Genomic DNA, 18727 nt, shown 5'->3' on the forward strand with positions numbered 1-18727 from the left:
CGCAGGCTCCACAGCACTCCGGCGATATCACCTATCGCACGAACTTCCTTTCAAGGACTCAAAGTTCACTCGCACTGTACGCTCGACCGCTCGGTATGGAGCTTCAACCAAGATCGTCTTTTTACTTCTGTCCACGCCTCTTCCTCTTCGCTCCCTCCGTCTTCCGGCTCACGATCCGATTTCCGGCCACATTTTTACCAGGAGCGCTTTTTAACCTTTTCACCACAATAACCATTTCCTTTGAACAATAATACCCGCCGTTTCCTTTCCAACCCCGATAAGAATAATACTACACCACCAGCAAGGTTATAAGTGGATGACAACCACACCCACGGAACGGCCTACGTTGGTTACCTGACAGGAGTATTTCCCCTGGCAGTGGATTATGGGGTCTTACTCCTATTGAGAGGAGTGGTCCCAATTGTATGACCATGGCCCTTCGGGGTCAGGATGCATGTGTTTGAATGACCATGTACTTCAGCCTTGGGGTTGAGGTGCATGTGTAATGTTAATGGGACAGCCTTGATAGACGTTGTGCCTTGGCCATGGGGTCAAGGTGCACGTCCAAGGCTGTTCAAATGTTTGATTTTTTTACCTTTTTTCATCGTAAAAAAGACAGGCCTTAGCACTGGCCTCATAAGTGCCGAATCCGTAACAGTGTGTGTGTGTGTGTGTGTGTGTGTGTGTGTGTGTGTGTGTGTGTGTGTGTCTGTGTTTGTGTACACACGCACACACATCAGAATACAAGTTAAGTGCTGGACTGCGCTTTCCTCGGTTATTGCAATATCCGAGGAAAAATATTCAGAAATTGTAACATTTATCAAACACATCAGCAAACATTGGTGCAGTTTTCATGCTCGAGAAACGGCACGAGGCGAATTCTGAGGTTTTTGTCGAGTTATTTATTTATTTATACTGAAAATAAGAATGTCTACAGTGGCATCGTTTTGCACCCCAAAAACACGATGACTTTAAATTGCGGCTGCTGATAACACAAAGTGTGATGTCGGGCTCAGGATTGGTCGGATGATGTCACAATGGAGTGAATGTCTCAAAAAGGTCAATGTTGTGTGTAATCACCATGTTTCCAACTGTACCGGAGTCAGCACAGAAGGGTCCATTTTCCTAAATATACATACATCCAAGAATGTGACAACGTTGTTGTTTCGTTGTTTCGCACGAACAATGGTGTGGTCTACCTGATAATGGTGTGGTCTGGTATTGTCATCCATTGATAAAGTTCTTGGGAGAAGTGGGTGGTTTCCAAAATATGGAACAACAACATGACCAAAAGTGTCCTTAAGGTACTTTTTGCCTGTTGGGATACATTGTGGCCTGTAGAGTGACAAGGTCCGTTTTACAATTGTAACAGGTATTCCATATCATAACGGATCCACCACCAAATGGGATTGACTCTTCAATGTTCTTGGCTGTATAAGCTATTCAGGTTGCTGCCAAACCCAGGTTCACCAGTCACATTCAGGAGAAATTGACTCTCATCAGACTGACAGGATGCGAGATTCCAGTGTTGATGTGCCCGACACCATGTCAGCTAAACTGCATTGTGTTCTGGGGTGAGAATGAGGCATCTCATCGATCTCCTGGCTTTATAACCTGCAGCGTGAATTATTGTTATTTAGACAGTTATTTGGGATAACCTCCGAGGGAGATTCTATCCATATCGCTACATTCTGTTTGTACCAAAATCAATATGTCTGACAAGCCTGATCAAAGTGACATTTTCGCTGTTAGAGGTCACGCTGTGTCATCCATATTGAGGACCATCTTTAAGATTGTTGTTTTTAGATGTTTGCGCCCAAACCTGCTGATAACATTCAGGTGGAAGCCAAGTTTATGTCCACTTTCAATGTAGGACTCCGGTACAGTAGGAAACCAAAGTTTTCAAGATTAATGGAATCTCCTGCACTGAACCTGAGTCTATGGGTCTATCACTACGAAATTGCAAACAGATCGCTGTTCTCTCTGTCCTATACCACCTCCTTTCTCGTCTTGCATCCTCTCCTCTTTTTGTGCTTTGCCCCTCACCCCCCAGGTTTCTGCAGGGCTCACATGATCCACTATCAACCCCCATCTGGTGAAACTACCTAAATCCAGGCTCACTGCTCACCTCCACTCATTTGCTCCTCTTTTTCTCCTGCCTGTGGAACCAACTTTCACATTCTCTTCAATCCCAATCTTCCCTCCAGGTCTTAAGACAGCTGTTCACCACCATCTCAGATCTTGAATCCAAATCCATGATCTTTTCTATCCTTGTTAAAACTCGTTACCTCCAATTTCTCCTCCTTCCAAATTTACTGTTTTTCCTTCCTGAGAGTTTCCTTCTGTATCCATTTTGTCCACCCCATGCATCTTTTCCTGCCCCCATTCCATCCTACATCCATTGTTTGTCCAAATTCTCTCTATTTTGTCCTTCACCTCTGCTGTTGCTGGCAGATCTTGTACGACCTTTAGGAATATTTGGGGGACAGAGCACAGACAGAGCTGGGGGAGCTTGGCCAGAGAGGAGTCAGTACAAGACAGAAAGACCACCAACCTGCCTGCGGTGAGTGAGTGAAAGGCCCTCGGAGTTAGCTTCATCACAGGAGAGTCCAATGATTCTGAAAGCTTTGGTTTCTACAGCGTGAAGACGAGCTAGGTGTGAGGCAGGAGCACCGGCCCATAGGGGAGAACAGTATTCCATAGAGCTGCGGATGAAAGCCTTGTATGTGGTGAGGAGCTCAGGTGTGCCAAGGAAAGACTTCACACGACGGAGGATGCCCAGTCGGCGACTGGCTTTGGAGGCCAGCTTGGAAATGTGGTTTTCCAGGAAAGATCATGGCAGATAGTGAGACCGAAAAGCTTGAGTGATAGAACTTCTTGGAGAGGATTGTTGAGAAAGTAGATGGGAGGGTTGTCCAGTCGGTCTTTTCATAGAGACATAGTGAGAGTGTGAGATTTTTCAGGAGTGAAAGACATGTTCCACTTGTTTGCCCAGTCTGTGATTTTGTCCAGGTCCGCAGAGAGTGAAGAGGCTGCAGACTGCTGATCTGAGGGATGAGGAATGGAGCGGCAGAGCGTGGAGTCATCAGCAAAGAGATAGAGAGGATTTTCTTGAGAGTCGAATTTTCCAGAGAGAGAGTGGAAAGGATTTTTTGTCCTGTTGCATCCTGATCTGTTCAGTGTTCTAGCTCTTCCAGAAGACTTGACTCTGTATCCAAAAAAAAGAAAAACAAAAGGATGTAGCAATATTGTTCATCCCAATAATTTGCCATATTTGGGCTTCAGTAAGTCTTCTATGGGCTGTAGTAACACAATCTGCCATTGGAGGTGTAAATCAACAACATCACTACCTTCTCCAAACCCTGACCAGGTGAAAGTGCTTTTTCAAGTTGATATGAGGAGTGGTCAGTTTTATTTGTGGATGAACCTACTTGTAGATATGGTAGGATGATGAAAGTTATGGAGTATAACGATCTACCCTTGCTATTATGATGTATCTTGCTAATTCTATATTTCTGCTTGCAGATTTTCCAGAGTTTGGACTCAAAGTTGGAGATTCCTCTATAGTCAGTCAAAATGGACAAATCGGAGCTCCGATCTGTGATAAAGTGCCTGCACAAGAAGGGTTTGCCTTCCTAGCAAATACACAAGGGTACGGTAGCGACGTTAGGGGGTGATGCTTCTTATTATTGTCACACAGGGTGAGACATAGGTCCACCATTTTGATCCTGAGACCAAGCGGCAGAGCATGCAGTGGAAACACTCATGGTCCCAACTCTTTTGAATGTTCAAGAGGACATCATCAGCTGGGAAGGTCATGGCCACTGTGCTTTGGGATGGTGATGGTGTGATAATGGTGGACTTCTTAGAAAATGGAAATACTATTGACAAAGAGTATTATTCTGATGAACTGCACTTGTTCTTTTAATGCAATTAAGAAAAAGAGGTTAGAGGAGGTGACCTGAGGTGTGCTGCTTCTCCAGGAGGACACCTCTCCACACACAGTCCAACTTCCATTGGCTACTGCTGCTAACTGAGGGTATGACCTTCTGCCACGCCCAATCTGCAAGCGATATCTAGCCCTGTCCGGCTTCTGTTTGTTCCTCAACTGAAATCAGCTCTGCAGGGAATAAATATGAGAGTGACAATTCTGTGATGGCAGCTGTAGAGGACTTCCTAGAGGAGTGTAACAAGGAGTTCTACAGAATGGATATAGCCAACCTGGAGGAGCGAAAGATTAAGTGCATTTCCAGGAAATGAGATTATGTTGAGACATAAAGTGAAATAAAAGTGATTGTACAGTCTTTTCCTTGTTGGGCCACAAAAAAACTGATCATTCCCCAGTACCACTACCGTGTTGTGGCGAATGGAAAATGCATCCTGTGCATGGCTAATTCTTTCATTCACTGTATGTAGTAATGATTTGTGGAATAGGCTGGAAGAAAGATCGTGAGTCTATGTTTTCTCTGGGTTCAATTCCCGATTCGATGGTAAACGCAGTACAATAACAGTCAACGTGCACGCTTTTAAGAGACTAGTGGGGTCACCCATGGGAATCCCACGGGCATGGAGGTGTATCGTTGCGATCGGTGCAGCCGTTTGTGCGGTACCCGGGACAATAACGGTAGGCGGGAGTCCAAACCTGAAAATGCTGGAGACCAAAGCTGAAATTGGAAAAACAATATCGCCTATTTTACTCCAGGGGGTTCCGGGATTACCCACCCAAAATTTCGTTGCGATCGGTTCAGCCGTTTTTGCGGTACCTGGGAACGGACAGACGGACAGACATTTGGTGAATTATAGTAAGATGATGAAGTGGGTATGTCTCACTGAATACACAAAACGTTGCTACAAAGCATACAATTCAGTTTCTAAAATTCTAAATTCTGTCTCCGAGCCTCTTTCCTGGACTGTTCCGAGGGAGGCAGGACCAAGCAAGCTTCGTTGACACAGCTGAGTGTTTCCACTCCCTTTTCTCCTCGTCATCCCTGGGTGTTTCATTTCACACCAAAGTGACACAAGAACGTACGGGATAATAAAATTGTTTCTTTTGATCTTTTGAATCATTTATTTAGGCAATCTCAACTGTATTTAGAAAAATTTTGAACATACGATATTGAATATGCATTCATGCTGCCGGGACAAAGCGCATCTTTCTTTCTTTCTGGGTCAATATCCAGCAATATAGATCATGAATAAAGGGAAATTATACATTGATAGAAACATATTCTGAAGTTCTGAAGTCGTAGTCAACGTGTGGCCCTGAATGGGTTTCTCTCATCTCCTCTTCCTGTTCAGGCTGGAGTTCCCCAAGGCAGTGTTCTGGGCCCTGTGCTTTTTCTGGTCTTCATCAATGATCTCTCTGACTCTCTTGAAAATCCTCTCGATCTCTTTGCTGATGACTCTACTCTCTGTCGCTCCATTACTCATACCTCAGATCGGCAGTCTCCTCACTCTTTGCAGACCTGGACAAAATCACAGACTGGGCAAACAAGTGGAACATGTCTTTCAATCCTGACAAATATCACACTCTCACTTTATCTCTCCGAAAAGACCGACTGGACAACCCTCCCATCTACTTTCGGAATAATCCTCTCCAAGAAGGTCTGTCACTCAAGCTTTTGGGTCTCACTACCTGCCATGATCTTTCTTGGGAAAACCACATTTCAAATCTGGCCTCCAAAGCCAGTCGCCGACTGGGCATCCTCCGTCGTGTGAAGTCCTTCCTTGGCACACCTGAGCTCCTCACCACATACAAGGCTTTCATCCGCAGCACAATGGAGTACTGCTCTTCCCTCTGGGCCGGTGCTCCTGCCTCACACCTAGCTCGTCTTCACGCTGTTGAAACCAAAGCGTTCAGAATCATTGGAATCTCCCACGATGAAGCTATCTCTGAGGGCCTTTCACTCACTCACCGCAGGCAGGTTGGTGGTCTTTCCGTCTTCTACCGACTCCTCTCCGGCCTTGCCCCCCCCCCCCAGCTCTCTCTGTGCTCTGTCCCCCAAATATTCCTACAGGTCGCACAAGATCTGCCTGCAACCCTCTTATGGTTAAACTGCCAAAATCAAGACTCTCTGCTCACCTTCACTCCTTCATGCCTCTTTTCTCCCGCCTCTGGAACAAACTCCCTCACTCTCTTCAATCCCACTCCTCCCTCCAGGTCTTTAAAACAGCTCTTCACCACCATCTCTTATCTTCCCCCATCCAAAACCTTGATCTTTTCTACCCCCGCTAATTTCACCCCAAATCCACTTTTTTGAAATACCAACTTCTTTCCTGGAAGTCCTTGGTGTCCTTGTGTTTTATACTTCTCCCACCCCCCCCCCTTCCCACGCCTCCTCCCCCCAAGCCCTCTCCCTCCCACACATCTCCCAATGTTCCTGCTCTCAAATGTTGTGTTTGTGTGCTTCCCCTTCTCTCCCCATCTTTCTACCGCTCCCTCTTTTTATATATTTTGTTTGTCTGTTTGATTTGTTTGTGTGATAAATGTTAGCTCTTTCACGAGCCTCGATTCAGTATACAAAAAAAACCAAAAAAAAAACCAGGGTGCCTGATAGTGGACCGATCGTGAGCACATACCTTCGCCAAGCTGAACAGCTTCCATTTTGTATCCCCCTGATAGGTTGGATCTGCATCTAGGCCTGATCCAAAATCTAACTGGCTTGTTCTTGTCGCCTACCCAACGCATCCACCTAGTTTTGTCATAATCTGTCCACATTTTTTTTGAAATATCATGCTATATTAGATATACAGTATATCATTTTTGAGCGCAATCTCTCAATGGTGAAAAATTACTTTAAAAAAAAAAACGGACAGAGACAAACGGGTGAATCCAAAACCTCCGGTCATCTTTAATTTCTATTTATTATCTCTGCAAGCAGCCAAAGAATTCTTACAACTTAACACTTAACAGTTTACAACTATCGTCATTACCTCCGCCACCAAAGTTGGATGGAGGTTATGTTTTCACCCCTGTCTGTCAGTTTGTTTGTTTGTGAACAAAATATCTCAAAAAGTTGTGAACAGATTTGGACGAAACTAGGTGGACAGGTTGGGTGTCTGACAAGAACTAATCGATTCGATTTTGGTGAAGATCTGAATATTGATTCGGATATGAGAATTATTTAATTTTTAATTGATTCTTCACCATTGAGTGATAGATGGCCAACCAGGTGGAGGTGTGCTCTCCACTGAGGGCCGTGCTAGTTTTCAATGTAAATATAACAAAAGTTGTAAAATAAAACTATCGTTTACATTCTTATGGGTTGCCTGGCAATGCCAAGAGTCATAATTTGTGATTCTAAGTTGAATACAAGCGTTAAGGGGTGGATCTGGAACTTATAAACTAAAGTGGAACACAAAACGGTAATTGTCATATGAATCAGAGAGGTAAACAATGGGTAATTGTTCATTGAAAAGTTCAACATTATTGCAAAACACTTTTTTGGGAATGGGGAGTATTCGTTTCGTTCATTAAGTTTTCATCTCAAACCGAGGACTTGCTCATTGTCCTTCATCTTTGCCAACCCATAATATTTGCCAACACGAAATGATACATTGTTTGTATCATTTGTACAACTTCAATCCATCCTCGCTATCTAAACGCAGAAATCCAGCCGGTTTAAAGCTCGGAACGCCGCGTCGGCTTTATTAAAGATTTCACCAAGAACGTCTGACTCTCCCTGATTAAAGACCACGCCGCCCGTCTCGTCCCGCTTTGACCCACTTTCTGCTTCTCCGTCTCCATGAGAGTTTCTCCCGTCATGTCCTGTCTGTCGCGTTTTTGTTCACCGCCCCCTCCCCACTTACCAAGTGTGCCCACACTCCCTCAAACTTCCGGATACATCCGTGACGCCTGTCGTCCGACGACACCCCCCCTCCCCCCCCCCAATCCTCCACGCCATCCTGCTTGCCCAACTAACACTAAATATTTCAGTTTATGACTCTTGGGCTGATGCTGACGGATCATGACTTGGGGGATATTTATTAGACCTTTTATGATCACGTGATATGGCATGATGTACAGAGGTAGTGCAGGTAGAGCGGTGGCAGTTCCATAAAAAAATAGTCAAAAAATTCTGAGTATATATATGAAAAAACAAGACCCACCCACATCTGTCAATTGTGGGTGGGTCTTGTTTTTGCAGGTTGACCCACCCACTTTTTCCACATGCGAAATTTGCATTTATGTTTATTTAAATTATACAATGGACTACAAAATGTGAATGTTTCATGATATTTGTTATATTATATCACCTTTATCTATCAATATTGTTGAAAGGAAGATCAAATAGCTGTATATTGAAATATGTTGAAAAAGTCAAAACTTTACATGGGGTGTACTTACTTTTTCACGTGACTGTATATATATATATATATATACACACCTCTCCTCTACTCCCCCTTCCCTTTTCTCCTCCGCTCCCCCTACCCTCCTCCCTCTCCCTCCCTCAGACTCAGGATAAAGCACGGACAAACAGGGCTGGGAAGGCAATGGCAAACCACCCAATATAATACTTGCCAATAAACTGTTTGGCCGCACCAATGCTCTGTAAAGAGTCTCCATGAAAATAAAAATGAATTTATATGCATATGTGTGTGTGTATATATATATATATATATATATATATATATATATATATATATATATATATATATATATATGTATGTATGTATGTATATATATATATATATATATATATATATATATATATATATATATATATATGTATGTATGTATATATATATATATATATATATATATATATATATATATATATATATATATATATATACTGTATATATATGTATGTATGTATATATATATATATATATATATATATATATATATACAGTATATATATTATATATATATAAATATATATATATATATATATATATATATATATATATACAGTATATATATTATATATATATAAATATATATAAAATATATATATATATATATATATATATACAGTATATATATTATATATATATAAATATATATATATTGTTGCGGATTCGGGGGTCGGCGCTCCCCTTATCAAGGGGGGGTTAATCCCCTTGTCTTTTAAGCTGGCTGTCCCCCAATCCTGGAAATTATGATGCTCCGCCCGGTCGGAATCAGCTTAGGGTGATTGGTGAATGAAGTCCCAAATACCTACTTACTAACCCCGACCGCGAGCAGGGAATTAACTCCCGCTCGAACCACGGATAAGATGGAATATTGCCGAGCGGTTAACAATCAACGATCCGAGCCGTTAACAAATGACTAAACCCGATCCTGAGCGGTTTCCAAATCGTGCCACAGGTACTCAGTTGAGAGAAAGGATGGAGGCGATCGAATAAGAGGAAACCAGAGTAAGGGAAGAACAAAAAGTGGGTTTATTAATTATTTACAAGCAAAAGAAGAGGAAACGAAAGCATGTACAAGAAGAAGAAGAAACAAAAGGACACAGGGCAAGCTAATCTATACAGTCTTAACTTATTACTACCCCAGGACAAACAGACAGACTCACATGGAATGGTAGTGGTAGGGGAGGAAGGTCCAGGCAGATGGGTCCAGGCAGGTCGACCCCGTCCAGGCTCCGGGTCCGCGGGCGAAAAACGGCAGGCAGCTTCGCGTGTCGTTGGCACGCGACCGGACCTTACATATGCGAGGGGCTGGAATGCTGCGTACGTATAGCGTGCCAAACGCTCTCTCTCTCCCGATCAATCAATGTCCGTATCAAACAGGCAGTTCATATCAAATGGAGCGCTCCTGGATCAGTCCGTTAACAATGGAGTTCCCTCGCGCAGTCCGTTCCGAAACAATGTGCTTGCTCGCCCGACCTCCGCGCAGTCCCTTACGATCAGCATCCCCCGGCGCAGTTCGTGATAGGGCTTGGCGCGTGCGCTTATATAGTGCGCTTATAGATCAATCCGCACCACGCCCGCCAGTGAGCGGATGAGATATATGTATATATATGAGATGAGAATATATATATATATATATATATATATATATATATATATATATATATATATATATATACAGTATATATATATTGTTATGTCGGTGGGGTAGTGATGACTTTAGACCAGGTAGATTTGTTTCAGTAGCCTGCTCTGATTGTCGTGCAACAACCACCATGTAATAAGTACTTGTTAGCCCGGATGTCGGACCAAGTTGTATATTTGTCCCTATTACGTGGAATGGGGCATGTTATCTAGTTGTAGATATTATGTTAACTACTACCTTGTTCGTCAAACCTCTGTGATTTATCCTTTGTCTCTTATAGCACTGCATTAGACATGTAGCGCAGCAAGTGCCCATTAAATTACACTAAATAACAATAAAAACCAACTGGAAGCCAGTTCTGAGCACTGCCGATGGGACGCAACCAGCTACATAACCACGAAGGTCGAGCAAGCCGAAGACATGCCCCGAGGAGCCGTGATTGGCCAGGCCGGGGTATACTGTAGGCATATTTGTCATGGAAAAAAAATTCGTGTATTTTTTTTGTTAAAAGCAAAAACTCACTTGATTTTGTAAGAAGATATCATAAGCTTTAAAAAAATTTAGGGTGGCATTTTTTCTGAACATTCTAACGGCCTGAAATCCAAGATGGCCGCCACCGTAGCAAAACGCCCTAAATTTGACGCTAAAATTTACTTAATGTGGTTTAAATATTTTTGTTTTCAGCATGAACTGCTTGGAACTTGTATATAGAGGTGACTATAATAACAATAACTTCCACCTGACTACTAATCTTTTTATTTTGCACAATTTCAGACAGAGGCTGCCTTTTTTATTTCAACATGGCGGCCGGAAAATTGACGTTCAAATCCAGTCACCGGCAGCAGTTTGTTCGCTTTATAGTGTTAAGGTTCCACTTGTCCATTTTATGGTGTACTAACATATTCTTTTCTTCTTTTGCAGGTTGCAAGTACCCACAGCAACCATCACCCAGGATAACATAGCTTAGAGACCTTAGATTAACCAAAATGGCAGAGTCTTCATCTAACAAGAAGTCAAAAACGGTGGATTTTGAACTATGCTTTATTTGCCAGTTGAGCAGCAAGCAAACAGATTATACAAACTATGTGCTTCGTCCTTCTTTGCCTTCAGTAGAGAAAGTAATTACAACAACTGATGTTCGATGTTCATATGGGGAAACAGAATTCTCTACATTAAAGAATCGCATAAAAGGTTTGTCAGCCCATGAACTGTTACAGAATGGTTTTTCATACCGCAAGACATGTTATAAGGATCTCACACATAAAACATGCATTGAACGAGCCAAGACCCGATATGAGAAAGGACAAGCGACAGGCAGCGTCAGTTATATAAAACAGAAGACAAAAGGACGACCGAAAAAATCTGATGCTGCATCTACAAGTGCTTCCACATCACAGCGATCTACCAGAAGTCAGGCTTTCGACAAGGAGATGTGTGTCATTTGTCAGGAAGACAAAGCAGACAAATTGCACGACGTCTCAACTGAAAACATGGGAGCTCAGCTCAAAGCCATTGGTCAACAAACAGACAGAAAACTTTTGAAAGTTATACTGAGCAATGTTGTAGGCTCATCTGATCTTCTTACAGCAGTTGCTGAGGACATGAAGTATCACCTTCTGTGCTTAGGCCATGCAAAACGAGACATAGAAAAAGCTAACAGACCTCCAAAACAGCATGTTCATTTTGCACAGTTAGTGTCTGACCTGGAGATGCTCGACATGGTGGAAACTGAAATCAATGACCCATCTAACAGTTCAGCTTTGAATATGAACGACATTGAACAATCATATGTTGGTTTGCTAGAAACCAATGGGTTCCCTTTACCCGACAATCCGCGATACAAACCATACTTAAAGCAACTGATTTTGGACAACATCGCTGATGTGCACTTCACCAGGCCTCCAGACAAAACCAAACCTGAGCAAGTACTTTCTACAAAATCCAAGGAAACCCTGCTAGCTGGTGCGTTGGCCTCCGATACAAAAGACCTAAGAGAAGATGTGAAAGTCCTTCTGAAAGCTTCTAAAATACTGAGAAGAGACATTGCAAGCGCAACCCCGTGGAAATTCGAAGGAACATTTGATAATTATGAACCACCTGCTTTGCTTCAACTCCTCTGCAAGCTTGCTATCCAAGGTTTACATCATGTTAAAACAATCAGCAGGGCCGAATCTATGAACCAAAGTGCATCTGTGCTGGCACAACATTTCGTATGTGCATACAAGTCTGATCGGCAGGTCACCTATGAAACAAAACATGAAGATGTCACTTTCAAACACCGCACTGAGACTCCCCTTACCGTCGGCTTAGCTCTGGATGTGCACAAAAACACCAGGTCCAAGGCCCTTGTGGAGACATTAGGCAAACTAGACCTCACTGTCCCGTACAACAAGGTAATGGAAATAGAGACTGCCGTCGCAAATGCTGTTCTTGAAAGGATAAAATCCATGGGAGGAATTTATCGACCACCTTGGTTGGTTAACGACATGTTTGTTTGGTTTGCACTGGACAACATAGATTTTCTCGAATCCACGCCTTGTGGCATGAACACACTCCATGGCACTGCCACCGCTATATATCAGACTGCATCTGACAAATCCCCAGCAACACCACTTGATATCGATCGGTCATCAAGGTCTCAAACATTAGAGGAGGCTATTCCATGTGAAATACTATCATGTGACAAACCAATACCAACAAACAAAAAGTGTGACTCAAAAAGTGTGACTTTACCAGACTCGCTCCTCACTCACAGCCAAGAAGAGGCAGACACTTTGCTTGTACTGCATGCTCTAACTGTTCTCAATGAAGCAGAACTTGTTGTCAGTTCCCCAGACACAGACGTCTTTTTGTTGCTTGTCTACATGTATCCAAACTTACCAACGTCTACAACCTTCCTTACGGGAAAGGGCAGGCTGAAGAGGAACATTTCTGTGCGGAGCACTTAGGACCAAAGCGCGCTTCTGCACTTTTAGGTTTTCATGCTCTGACAGGTTCCGATATGTCTGGTAGATTTGCTGGTAGAACCAAAGACTCGTGCTTCAAGGCATTTATGTCTTGCGATGATGAGATCCTGGATGCACTAGCAATGCTCGGGAATGATGACATTGATCTGCCCGCTGATGTATGCTCTCAGTTGGAATGCTTTGTCTGTATTTTGTATCGATCCAAAATCTACACAAAATTGAATGAGCTCCGTTGGTTCCTCTACTCAAATCGTGCAGCCGAAGGAGAAAACCTACCACCAACTTCTGGTTCACTGGATTTACACATTCGTCGGGCACATTACATATCCATGATTTGGAGAAAAGCTTGTGAAACTCACCCGTGCCTCCCAGCACCAGCTGCATTTGGTTGGACATTTGATGCAGTTTCAAGTCACTTCTCTCCAGTTCGCTGTTCGAATCCACCAGCTCCTGAAGCAGTATTGCACCTCATAAAGTGCGGGTGCAAACGTGGATGCGAAGGAAGGTGCAGCTGTCGCAAGAACAATATCCCATGTACGGAAGTTTGTGGATGCTGGGTTTTCAGCTGCAACAACAAAACTGTCCAACCAGGGATAAATGAAGACTGTGAAGATTGAGGTGTTACTTTCTATGACATTCACAAAATTATAATTCACTTGATATCCATTGTTAAAAATACTAAATGAAAGCCAGGCATTTAATCAGTATGACTTTTTGCATCTTCCTGTTTAAACGATTTAAGAGATTGAACAGTAATTCAAGTATTTCATTTTATTTAGATCTGTTTGTTGGCTTGTTAATTATGTATTCTTTGTGAAAAATACATGTCTTTAAATAGATACTTTGTTTGTAATTACATGCGAAGGGAGAAGGTATAGTTTACATTGCGGTGTGCGCGGTGGCCATTTTGGAATTTGGCATGTAGATCATACATATAACATAAATTTGATGATTCCATTCGATTCCTGGTCTCAGAAAACATATATTTAGACACTTTATTTGTAATTGTATCACATGTACTCGCGAAGATATCGCATTATTAGTGTTTGGTGGCCATTTTGGACGCCATCTTGGATTTCATAGTCTTAGAATGTTCAGAAAAAATGCCACCCTAATTTTTTTAAAGCTTATGATACCTTCTTACAAAATCAATTGAGTTTTTGCTTTTAACAAAAAAAATACACGAAATTCCAAATATGCCTATACTAGTAAGAAGGGACTGCGCGCTGATTGGTGGAGAGCTGAGCCTGTGGTGTTGGCCTGCGCTGATTGGATGAGAAGCGCCGATGACGTCAGAGCAGGACGTTAAAAGAACTCTTGCTCTTCCTCTTGCTCTTGGCCTCTTGTCTTGCCTGCTTCTTGTTCTCCTGATTATTTTGTCCCTTCTCGTGCTGTATGTGGAGAGAGACGGTTGTGCGCTGACGATTCTCCCCCCCTTGTCTTCATTCTGAACCTGGGTGCAAGCAGTTGTGTGTTGGCATCGTCTCCTCGTTCCCCTGTTCATCTGGCATCTGCGATTGAGAGCTGCAGTTGACGGGAGGTGCGGCGCGTGGACGAGCGGACTGCGGCCTTCTTCCCGCGAGGAACACCGTCGGGTCCGGACTGCACACACGGGGCCTGGACGATTCCTGACAAGACCCCACAAGCTGATCAGAGCTAAGTACCATGATATTGATAAACCACACGTTTTTATTTCATCCAGATTATCTTTCCCTTCGTCTGTGTTTAAGTCTGGTGTGGGGGATGTCCCGTTTAGGAATTTAGTTTACCGTCGCGTTTTCTTGTTATCGGCATTTCATTCAATAAAACCTGTTTATTTTTGTACCTTTTAAATCCGGTTTGTTTGAGTTATTTTCTGCATGTTCGGGAACTGCCGGAGGACCACAGGTAAGTTTCCACTTCTCCCTTTCTTCCCCCACATATATCAAGTCCGCATTTGATCAGTCCCTCGGAGTTAAAGCTTGCTCGGCTGTTCATTCCTGGGAAAGATTTTAATCACCGGGAACACGACAATATTATCAATGTACCCATGCTATGCACTGGTGAGAGGACAGAAGGAAATGGACAATGCGGAAACGGCGAATGCTAGGCCATGAACCAATAAATTTCACATTCATGTGCCACCTTCAGTCGAACATCACGCATGGACAGCCGGTCCATTGTTTCGATACTTAATCAATGGCGATACTACAAATGCCGAATCCACCAATGTCACAGGTGGAAACCCTCATGTCATTTCCTCATTCTGCTTTAAACTCAATCTCTCGATATTTTAATTCCCAACAGCATCATTTCAATCACAAATTAATGCAATTGCATTCATATAACAAAATACAACGTTAAAAACACTCGTGAGGTAAACAAATATTGACCGACCTGACGTGATAACCAATGCAGATGAATCTGCCGGCGAGAAAGGGCAGATGTGAAACACGTCTTAAAAATCGAAAGTCAAAATTATAATTGTATTGAGGAATTTATGAAACCTCTCACCCACCTTAAGATACCCCCTGGCACCCCAAAATGTTCCACAGAATGTTTTAGTGGGGCTAACCCAAAAACTGAGGGGGTAGTATTGGGACAGACAGACAGACAAGATGGTCGGACGGATGGACAGTCCTGTTTTATAATATATATGTATATATGTACTTCTTGTGGTGTCTCTTGTGTGTACTATGTGTAAATGTCATTACAGCTGTGGAGGGACTATGGGAAGAGTTTGAAACAGCAACGGGCTTACCTTCTGTAGTTTTTCTGGGCCAATTTGGGCTGGGCCCATTAGTGCCAACTCCGACTCCAGGGGTAACAAAAGGGAGGGCTGGAATTTGGGCCATTTTATTCCTTTTTTGCACACAAGATGTGACGAGCCCAGACATCTCACAACCCCCGCGCCCCCCTCTCCCAACCTCCCATGGAAAACCGCTCGTGACCCCTTGGGGGTCTCGACCCAACGTTTGAGAAACACTGGTCCAGTATCTTCACAGTTTTTCTTTTCAGGTCAATCCACATCCTCAAACTCTGTTTAACCTGCACACATCGTTACCTTTACGTTTTGGGTTTCCTATTAACGTTACTCATGAATTCACAGCTCACGTTACCTTCTTTTTTTTTTTTTGTTTACCAAGTTGAGGCTCGTAAAAGTGCTAGAATTAGTACACTGAACGGATAAGGACAAAAGAGGACAAAAGGATACAGTTGAGAGAAGGGGGAAACACCAACAGAAAGGTTGAAGGCCAAGATAGAGGGAGACGGACAAACAATGAGTATGGGGAGGAATGGGGGGGTGGGGGGGGGGAGGCAGGAGAGGATGCATGGGTGGTGGGGGAGGATGCATGGGGGGCAGGAGAAGATGCATGGGTGGTGGGGGAGGATGCATGGGGGGTGGGGAAGGATGGCATGGGGGGGCAGGAGAGGATGCATGAGGGGTAGGGGAGGATGCATGGGGGGGGGGGGGCAGGAGAGGATGCATGAGGGGTAGGGGAGGCTGCATGGGGGGCGGGGAAGGATGTATAGGGGGGAAGGATGTATAGGGGGGCAGGAGAGGATGCATGAGGGGTAGGGGAGGATGCAAGGGGGCAGGGAAGGATGCATGGGTGGTGGGGAAGGATGGCATGGGGGGGGACAGGAGAGGATGCATGAGGGGTAGGGGAGGATGCATGGGGGGTGGGAAAGGATGTATGGGTGTAGGAGAGGATGCATGGGGGCGGGGAAAGATGTATGAGGGTAGGAGAGGATGCATGGGCGGCAGGAGAGGATGCAAGGGGGGGGGGGGGATGGATGTATGGGGGTAGGATAGGATGTATGGGGGGGCCGGGAAGGTTGCATGGGGAGGCAGGGGAGGTTGCATGGGAGGCAGGGGAGGATGAAAGGGGGGCAGGAGAGGATGCATGGGCGGGGAAGGATGTATGAGGGTAGGAGAGGATGCATGGGCGGCAAGAGAAGATGCATGGGTGGCGGGGAAGGATGCATGAGGGTAAGAGAGGATGCATGGACGGCGGGAGAAGATGCATGGGTGGCAGGGAAGGATGTATGGTGGCAGGAAAGGATGCATGGGTGGCAGGAGAGGATGTATGGGGGGGCCGGGAAGGATGTATGGGGGGGCAGGAGAGGTTGCATGGGGAGGCAGGGAGGATGAAAGGGGGGCAGGAGAGGATGCATGGGGGGCAGGAGAGGATGCATGGGGGATGGGGGGCAGGAGAGGATACATGGGTGGCAGGAGAGGATGTATGGGGGGGGGGGCGCGAAGGTTGCATGGGGAGGCAGGAGAGGTTGCATGGGGAAGCAGGGGAGAATGAAAGGGGGGCAGGAGAGGATGCATGGGGGGCAGGAGAGGATGCATGGGGGCCAGGAGAGGATGTATGGGGGGGGGCGGCAAGGATGTATGGGGGCGGGGAAGGATGTATGTGGGCAGGAGAGGATGCATGGGTGGCAGGAGAGGATGCATGAGCGGCAGGGAATGATGTATGGCGGCAGGAGAGGATGCATGGGTGGCAAGAGAGGATGTATGGGGGGACCGGGAAGGATGTATGGGGGGCAGGAGAGGTTGCATGGGGAGGCAGGGGAGGATGAAAGGGGGGCAGGAGAGGATTCATGGGGGGCAGGAGAGGATGCGTGGGCGGCAGGAGAGGATGTATCGGCGGGCCGGGATGGTTGCATGGGGAGGCAGGAGAGGTTGCATTGGGAGGCGGGTGGAAGACCGAAGGTGGGGCAGGAGAGGATGCATGGGGGGCAGGAGAGGATGCATGGGGGCCAGGAAAGGATGCATGGGGGGCAGGAGAGGATGCATGGGGGCAGGAGAGGATGCATGTGGGGCAGGAGAGGATGCATGGGGGGCGGGAGAGGTTGCATGGGGGACAGGAGAGGATGCATGGGGGGCCGGGGAGGATGCATGGGGGGCAGGAGAGGATGCATGGGGGCAGGAGAGGATGCATGGGGGGCAGGAGAGGATGCATGGGGGGCAGGAGAGGATGCATGGGGGCCAGGAAAGGATGCATGGGGGGCAGGAGAGGATGCATGGGGGCAGGAGAGGATGCATGTGGGGCAGGAGAGGATGCATGGGGTGGGGCGGGAGAGGTTGCATGGGGGACAGGAGAGGATGCATGGGGGGCAGGGGAGGATGCATGGGGGGCAGGAGAGGATGCATGGGGTGGAGAAGATGGATACAGAAGGAAACTCTCAGGAAGGAAAACTGGAAATGTGTAGGGAAGAAGGATAGCGTTGGTGTGGAAGAGGGGGGGGGGGGGATAGTGGTTAAGGGATGAGAGAGAGGAGGGGGGTCTAAAAGATCATAGTTTTGGATTGCGGATGATCTGAGATGGCAGTGAACAGCTGTGTTGAAGACTTGGAGGGAAGAATGAGATTGACGAGGATGTGGTAGTTTATTCCACAGGCAGAAGAAAAGAGAGGAACGAATGAGTGGAGGTGAGCAGTGATCCTGGATTTAGGTAGTAACCTGGGGGGTGGGAGACACAAAGCACGGAAAGAGCAAAGGGTGCAAGACCAGGGAAACATCGTGGTCGAAGACAAAAAGACCAAACTCTTGGGATATCTCTCAAGATAGGGAGACCACGAACCTGTCGGTGATGGCGAACTGATAGCGGGAGATTTCAATAGTTTGCAGGTGGTCAACCTGAGCTCGGTGTGAGGCAGGTGAACCAGATCAGAGGGGAGAGCAGTACTCCATCAAACTGCAGCTGAGGACCTTAAAGGTGGATAGGAGTTCAGGTACAACGGACCATTCAGAATTTGGATGAATTTT

Source organism: Myxine glutinosa, chromosome 5 (genome assembly GCF_964187855.1).
Source record: "Myxine glutinosa chromosome 5, kmMyxGlut1.1, whole genome shotgun sequence".
Lineage (NCBI taxonomy): Eukaryota > Metazoa > Chordata > Myxini > Myxiniformes > Myxinidae > Myxine > Myxine glutinosa.